This window comes from Astyanax mexicanus, chromosome 4 (assembly GCF_023375975.1).
Source record: "Astyanax mexicanus isolate ESR-SI-001 chromosome 4, AstMex3_surface, whole genome shotgun sequence".
Lineage (NCBI taxonomy): Eukaryota > Metazoa > Chordata > Actinopteri > Characiformes > Acestrorhamphidae > Astyanax > Astyanax mexicanus.
In genome coordinates this window covers 44,593,767-44,602,049 of record NC_064411.1, presented here as the reverse complement: position 1 = coordinate 44,602,049, position 8,283 = coordinate 44,593,767, and the positions used below count along the sequence as shown (strand labels likewise).

The window sequence follows — 8,283 nt, the reverse complement described above, 5'->3', positions numbered from 1 at the left end:
CATTTTTTGAAAGGCAAAATAATGTAGTGATATGCTCAAAATCATGTAACTTAAATATATAATTATATTAAATTATGGTCCTCCAACCTCTGTGGAGTTGTGGGTGCTAATTTGTAATTTGAACAAGTATTTCTAATAAAATAGATGTTTTATTAATGTATAATTTATGTTATTGGATGAATAAAGGGATACTGCAGTGTCTCATGGAACCTGGTAAGACAAGCAGACTGGAAGAACTGTGATTTTTTTTCTCTGTTTTTCTAGTGTGTATGCTGACCTCGGACAGTACTTCTGAAATGCTAATGCTTATCTTTTGGAATTTGATTCCTTTGATTCTTATTTTTTAAAGCATCAGAAAGTTATCAGTATATTTCTGTATGCAGGGCTTAATTTTGCACATGTAAATCCCAAAGCTTTAATCGTTTTAAAAGTTGTATATAGATATTTCTCAGAGTTGCACAGACAATTGTAGGCAGACCACCAGTCACAATAAATTTGAATGAATAACCTTCAATAATAAATTACTGGCCAATACATTGAGGTAACACTTCATGATCAGACTCAAACCTACTATCCCATGACTTGTAGAAGTAATGTCAGTGTAATTCCTAAGTGGTCAAACATCACATAGAGGCGAGTTGTTGAAAATTACACTTTGGTTTTAAGTATAACAAAAAGGTGTAACAACACTGAGAGCCTTTGTATATTACCAGATACATTATTTATATAAATTCAATTAAAGGAATAACTTTCACTGAAATACAAAACTGAAATTGTCCTTGGAGCTGACATGACCTTATCAACCTTATCATATTTGGGAATATGAGACACATGGGATAATCAGCTTTTAACTTCAGAACATCTCTGTTCATTACATTAATAATAAATCAATAATTTCTGATTTATTCTTTCAGTGTTTAGTTGAAGTGTTAAAAAGTGGTTGAATGTGGGCATCAAATCCACATTTAATAAAATATTAAAATTATTTTTTTTCCATAAACACATTTCAAGAAACTTAGCGATAGTGTGATCAAATAAACAGACAAAAGTGATAGCAATAAAAAAACATTTATTGACAAAGTTAAGAAACAAACAAAATTAAGAACAGTTAAAAAAAAAAAAAAAAAAAAAGTGTCCAAACCTCTTTTGAGTAAGCACAAAGGAGACAGCGGCAAAGAAAATTCTCTCAGAAAGAGAGATAGAAACCTTGAGAGGAACCCATACTCCTTGGGTCAATACACAAATTAAAAATGTAAAAATCTGAAAAAGACAAAGAGCATAAACATATAAAAAAATGTATAAAAATGTATAAAGACATACAATTAATAAACCCGCCTTTAATATTATAAAAAAAATAAAAAAAATAATGTATAATTAAGTACAGAAAGATTAATAGTAAAATAGTAAAAGGTAAGTACAATATTAATTGATTAAAGCACTAAAAGACAAACGTTAAAATGTTTTTAATGAATATAAGCCCAAAATAAGACTAAAACACCAATACAATAACCATTAATAAAGCAAGTAACTAAACAATAAAATAAATATATACAAAAAGTGTATGGATTAAAACACTAACAGTATACTACATAAAGATTAATACAGTTAAGTAATTAATAAACATCCAAAGGTTTAAATCGATTTTTTTCCCCCTACTAAAAATCAAACTAAAGATGATAAAGAAATGGTTAAAAACTAGTTCTTATTTAATTTGTTTTCACTTAAAATGTTCCATTTGTGGTTAAAGTGCAACCAGAAACAAGCAAAAAAAAAAACTATTGTAAACAGTGAGAACATCTAGTGACTTTTAGAAAGCTTTCTCCAACATAGTTTAGGTACTGACACAATGCACCCTCAAACTAAAAAAATAAATAAATAAATAAACACACCCTTAAAAACAAATAGAAATAAATAAAATGGTGCCCTTTTTTGATAAAACTTACAAAGTAGACAATAGAAAACAAGTACAATTTATATGCTCTTAAGTAAATACTTTTCCCTATTGGGCTAGAATTGCAAAACAAAGCATTTAAATAAGTGCCAGTATTCTATAAAATGAGATCTTTTCTCATGAATATGCAAAACATCTTAACTTGTAGTGCATACAAAACCTGGTACACGGTTGGAAGATGTGCCAGGGACAATTCCTTGTTTAACGTTGAATGGTGAACTGGTGCTGCTGCTGCGTTCATTCCTATGGTAGCAGCACTTCTCCCACTCCGCTACATGGTTCTGTTTAAGGTATAGTGATAAATTAGTTCACCTTACAGTGAGGACCTGTTTGGTCTACGTCCGACGCCGCAAAACCGAACCAACTCCAGATCACGGAGCTAGTTGCTCTTAAGCTCCGCCGTCATGTGTTTTGTGTGTGTGTGCGTGTGTGTTTGTGCGTGCAAGGGAGGGAGGGAGGGAGTGAGGGAGGGGCGGGGGGTGCGCGCGCTGGAGGGAGGGAGGTATGGAGGGAGCTAGCTAAGCTCACTCTGTGCCCACAGAGGAGCGTCTGTGGTGAAAAAGAAAACTCAGAGAAAATCGATTTTCATAAAAACACATTGTCCTTAACTATAAATTCGAATTTATCGATAAAATCGATTAATCGCCCAGCTCTACTAGAGAACTCTCTAAACTAGAGATTGAAAATATAGATTTTTTTAAATTATTATTATTATTGTTTTATATGGTACCTGACTGAGGTGTGCCTGATGTGGTGGCTGTGTCGTGGTGTATACTTAGCCAGGGGTCATAGAGCAGATGGTGGAGAGATGATCTGAGACTTCTTTGAGGTGATCTCCGTGCTGGTGTTGAAGGGTCACCTCTCACACACAGCAGGATGATTCCTATCTGCAACACTGTGGAGGATTTGGCCTCATGGGTAAACCACTCATGAGGAAGGTCCTGAAAAGTAAATTAGAGACAGTGACTGAGCGTTAAGGAATGTTTTTGACCTGAATCTCTATTCAGTAATGGTAGCTTCTACGAAGACAGTTCTCTGCCTGTAGTGTTCACTGAAAACCCATACCAGAAGAACAGAAGATGAAGGCGTGGTTCCTAACTGTACATCTGAACCAGGATGTTCTATGGCTTGAGGTCACAGTGCAGAACCCCTCTGGCATGGACCTCAATCACGCCTTCAACTAGCTGCCTTAGAAGTACCTGCAGAGTACACAGAGCACATTCTAGTAAAGTTAAATTGGCTGAAATTTATCCCAACATTTGCAATACTTGTGATTGTCGGCACGCTGCCACGTTCAATAAAAAAAATATATATAAGTACCTACAGAGTGTAAGAAACAGACAGAAGGAAATTACAGTCGCTATAGAACAGGCTAACAGTTATTCAGTGGGTAGCTGCTACATTAAGGGTGAAGAGAGAAGAGTGTTCAGGTACCTAACGATTTTCCAATGATTTCACAGTTGCAGACAAATTTCCAGAGTCAGGATAAAATCACGAGAGTCTGGCTAGAGTCGAGCTGCAGTTGAGTTGCGGTCGTGTCATCTCAATCGTTAAGTGTAAGGTGGTTACGATTGAAAGTTTTAGTCAGTCGGGTTTGGGTACTGGCGCTCCGATAAAATCAACTGGGTTTGTTTTTTATTTATTAGCAGTGTTTGGAAATATTTTAAAGTGGACTGCAAAGGCAGGATTTTACAAGATGGGAAGGAAAAAAAAATGCACATTCAACAACAAACATGATTTACCAGCTGAGAAACAATAAGCACCCAGCACAATCCTCCCACTACACTGCAGACACTCAGTACAATTAGCAACAGCACTGCCAACACATTTCTCTGTGTGTTTCCGTCCCTTAATTAGTTCCCCCGGTAAGTCAGTAATAAGAACAAATAGAGTAATAATATTAAGCTATTAATGTATTAACATATATTCATCAACCTCTTTTGGGTGGGGATGGAGAAGGTGGAGTGGCCAGTGCTTCAGCTGGAGCTCCAGGACACTGAGGATGTTGTGTCTTTTGGAACTGGGCCTGATTTTACAGAACAGAAACAAAACAGTTCATGGTAGCTGTATCAATTTATCCAATAAAGTAGATCTACGTGTGTTACTTTATATAAATAAAACTAACCGACATAAAAAATATGCATGAAAATGTTCAGGACATCCAGAATGGCAAGTATTTAAAAACACGGTCCAGTGTTAATTTTTAGTAACATGTTTAAAGTCTATACTATCTAAGACAGTGAGACAAATACAGCAACTTTTCTAAAATTACACTCTTCTACTGCAGCACAGACGTACACTCCCTCCTTAAAAAAATGCTCAAAACCAGAAAAAAACAAACACACACACCCTGGGAGGTTAGCTCTTTAAATAGCTTTTGACCAGCATAGGTAATGTTTATTTCTGGATGATCAGCTGGACACAGCAGGGCCAACATTAGTAGCATAGTCTTTTAAAAGTAATTAACTCATTTTTAAAAACCCATAAAGTCCAGTAACAGCTGTGTTTATTCGTTTTTTAAAGTCACTGGTTAGCTGCGGGTGTAACTTCACAGACCGCGATCTCAGTTCACAATTATGCAGCCACACATCTTATAAAATCTCCTGCTCCTAACCAAATATCCAGCACAACAAACCCAGCTTTAAACCCAAACCATCGCTGTATAAACAGAGACAGAGGAGAAGTTTTCTTTCAGTGTTTTCTGACAGAAACTGTGAGGATTCAAAAAAAAGACAAGAGTGTGTTTACTAATCCGTTACTCGTTCGTGATGAAGTTAACGCTAACTTGCACGTACAGTGGATTCACGCGGTTAGTTAATAGTATGCAAAATGCAGTGAATGCTGCTGTTTGGGGTCAAAATAAACTAAACACCTTAGCTAATAAATCATGGACTGCAGAAAACTAAGCCGGAGACACAACAAACGCTAGCTCTGTAAGTTAGTTGCACAGATCAGAACATAACAGCAGCTTACCTTTTCATGTTAAATCCACGACGAAAGCATTCTTTTCTCATATCTTTATAAAATCCAGTTGCAGCGTCACCTGCTTGTTCAGAAACAAAACAAACACCCAGCGCCGTTTAAGAGCTGATTCACGACCTTCTCTCCCAGCACAGGGTGTGTTTTTCTCAATCAGCAGCAGCTTTTAAACCACGCTGTAGTTCAGTAATAAGATCGCATTTCACCGAGAGCTGAAACAGCCAGTTAGCTAACGGTAGTTAAAATACCTAACAGGCCTGAGAGCTCCTCTCGGTACTCCGGTCTAATTCGGCAGGGTTTTTGTAGATATTTAATTTCTGAATCTTATTAATACTGAATTAAAGTATGGTAATCTGGCTAGTGTTAAAAAGTCAACTAGCTTTTTACCAAAACACTTTTAGTTAATTTATACCTAATTTTAGCGGCCGCTAATATTCGCGCATGCGCAGACGGCCGCTAAAATTCGCGCATGCGCAGACGGCCGCTAATATTCGCGCATGCGCAGACAGCCGCCAATATTCGCGCATGCGCAGACAGCCGCTAATATTCGCGCATGCGCAGACGTCCGCTAAAATTCGCGCATGCGCAGACAGCCGCTAATATTCGCGCATGCGCAGACGGCCGCTAATATTCGCGCATGCGCAGACGGCCGCTTAAATTCGCGCATGCGCAGACGGCCGCTAATATTCGCGCATGCGCAGACGGCCGCTAAAATTCGCGCATGCGCAGACGGCCGCTAAAATTCGCGCATTATTCAGTATTAATAAGATTCAGAAATTAAAGATTTACAAAAACCCTGCCGAATTAGACCGGAGTACCGAGAGCTCTCAGGCCTGTTAGGTATTTTAACTACCGTTAGCCAACTGGCTGTTTCAGCTCTCGGTGAAACGCGATCCTATTACTGAACTACAGCGTGGTTTAAAAGCTGCTGCTGATTGAGAAAAACACACCCTGTGCTGGGAGAGAAGCTCGTGAATCAGCTCTTAAACGGCGCTGGGTGTTTGTTTTGTTTCTGAACAAGCAGGTGTTGCTGCAGGTAATCGAGCTAACTGTAGCTAATTAGCTTAGCCGGTTGAGCTAACTGTAGCTAATTAGCTTAGCCAGCCATGCTCCACTCGCTAGCTCGCTAACGTTAGCTATCTTACAGCGTTATTCGCCATTAACACGCTTTAAATAGTCTTTAAATAGTGGTAAGACTATTTAAAGCGTGTTAATGGCGAATAACGCTGTAAGATAGCTAACGTTAGCGAGCTAGCGAGTGGAGGATGGCTGGCTAAGCTAATTAGCTACAGTTAGCTCGATTACCTGCAGCAGCACCTGCTCGTTCAGAAACAAAACAAACACCCAGCGCCGTTTAAGTATCATAATAAGACCGCGCTTCACCGAGAGCTGAAACAGTCAGCTAACTAAATTACTCACCGGGACTTACAGAGCTCCGCCGCGCTGCTCTAATCTAATCCGGCAGGGTAATAATCACTATCGGTGCTGAAGGCCCGCTGGAGGCCCGCTAGTGCCGCTGTTTTAAGACTGAGGGGCTTTAAATGAAAACAGAGTAAAGGGGAAACACAAGTAAAGAGCAGCGCAGCGGACCTTCAGCACCAGAGTGAAGAAATACTGGATTATTTGACCCAATATTAATAACTGTTCCCCATAAAACACAGCGAGGCTTTGGACTCCTGCAGTCCCCATGCAGCTCCCGGAGAAAAGGACGTCTTTCTTGTGGCTACTGATTCAGTGGAGTGGAGCCACGACCATTCAAAACTAGGTTCGGGGTTTTTTTTGTTGCCCGAAAGGTTTTTAATTTGTGTGTTTTAATATATTCATTATATGTTATATTGTATTAAAACGTGAGATATAAACGTAAATAATCATAATTTAATAGGAACGGTGAAATATATTATTTTAATTATATTAAATATCATGCCTCAAAATCTCAGATCTCCCCCTCTTTTCCAGTGACTTTGGTTTCTTCCAAAAGTCTGTTGATGAGAGGGCGGGCGGAGCTGGACTGGAGAAAGAGGGCCGGCGTTCTGTCGAATTCTGCTACCTTGTCGAACCGTGCTGCCCCAATGAATATTTAACTGTAAAAATACAAAAGAAGCACTATTTTAGGGCATGTACCCAGTGATATTCCAGTAGATGTACGTTATTAGATTTGGAGTGCATAATCCATTGTACCATGGCAAAGTTATAGTAAATATAGCTCATTACAAACTGCTTTTGTATTTATTTGTGATAATAAGTGTAATTTTTAGTTTCCATTTACACTTCTGTGCAATGATAGTGCGTCTAGGTTGTTTAATGCACATAACGCCCCCTAAACCAGATTAATTATACATAAAACACGAGAAAGAATTAAATTTTGTAGGTCGGCGCATGCGCAGTACCGTTGGGAAGCATGTATCGATGGGTAGCAAAATTCGACAGAACACCGGACTAAAAAAACTGTTTTTAACACACCTTGGGTTTGGGCTGTATTCACTCAGTCGCAGTTAAATAAACTCACTGGCCATTTAGGAATCACTTAGACCAGAATTATAATAGAATAAACAATAAAATAATAAAATGTTATATAAAATCTAAAAAAAAAAAAAATCACCAGTGTCAGTGGCTGTCTTTACACTACAAGCCTCAAGTGTTTTTTTATTTTATATAAATTAACCTTTTTGTCAAACAGCACACATGCTCTCAATATTTTTTTGGCTGCTCTGCCAATGCTGGCTGATAATGACAGCACTAAGGGCATGAATACTGGCAAACAGATGCATGAAATCCACAAATAAAGAAATATGAAATTTGCAGTGGCCTTTTTTATGCCCAATCAGTTTGAAGACTGAGAACATATGTCTGCACTCCCCTCCAAAGGAATTGGGCGGAAAAAGCATTATTAAAAGATGAATAATGAAGACTGGAAATTGGAAATCAGTTAATTACAACTTTGTCAGTGTGTCCAGGCCCGGAGTGGCTAATCGGGAGATTCGTGAGGATTCCCGATGGGCCGGCTGTGTCTGCTGAAGTGTCTTATTGTGTACCTTGGGGAAGATGTGGGCAGTTATTAAGGAGTATATCTATGCTGGTGTTTTACCGGAGTCAAGCTATCCGCGCGTATACGCGCGATTTTACGGTAAACAGACGCGCAGGAGGAGAGCACGCTAAAAAACACAGAAGGCTTGTTCGAGATGCGGCTGCGCCTCGCCTTGCTGGTCAGCGAGAGCAGCCGCGTGCAGGTGGGCGGGGTGGAGGAGCGGAGAAGTCAGGTCGGACAGTCTCCACCTGCAGCCCACGTGAACAACACAGGATCTCGCGATGAATGCGCTGTTTGTTTACTTCTGGTGTGAATAAAATCGCAAAAG

At 39.0% G+C, this 8,283-nt stretch overlaps 1 long non-coding RNA gene across 3 annotated transcripts; it reads right to left on the bottom strand.

Moving 5' to 3' along the window:
- Positions 1-1,054: 1,054 nt before the first annotated feature.
- On the bottom strand, positions 1,055-6,668 carry LOC111194546 (uncharacterized). 3 transcript variants are annotated; one of them, XR_007438917.1, is made up of 5 exons: positions 6,248-6,668; positions 4,925-4,994; positions 3,887-3,977; positions 3,017-3,150; positions 1,055-2,892 (listed from the first exon to the last, which is right to left on the bottom strand). It is a non-coding gene; the product is annotated as an uncharacterized LOC111194546 (long non-coding RNA). The 3 variants fall into 3 exon arrangements; XR_007438916.1 differs by having other exon boundaries at positions 6,350-6,667; XR_007438915.1 differs by lacking the exon at positions 6,248-6,668 and having other exon boundaries at positions 4,925-5,136.
- Positions 6,669-8,283: the final 1,615 nt, after the last annotated feature.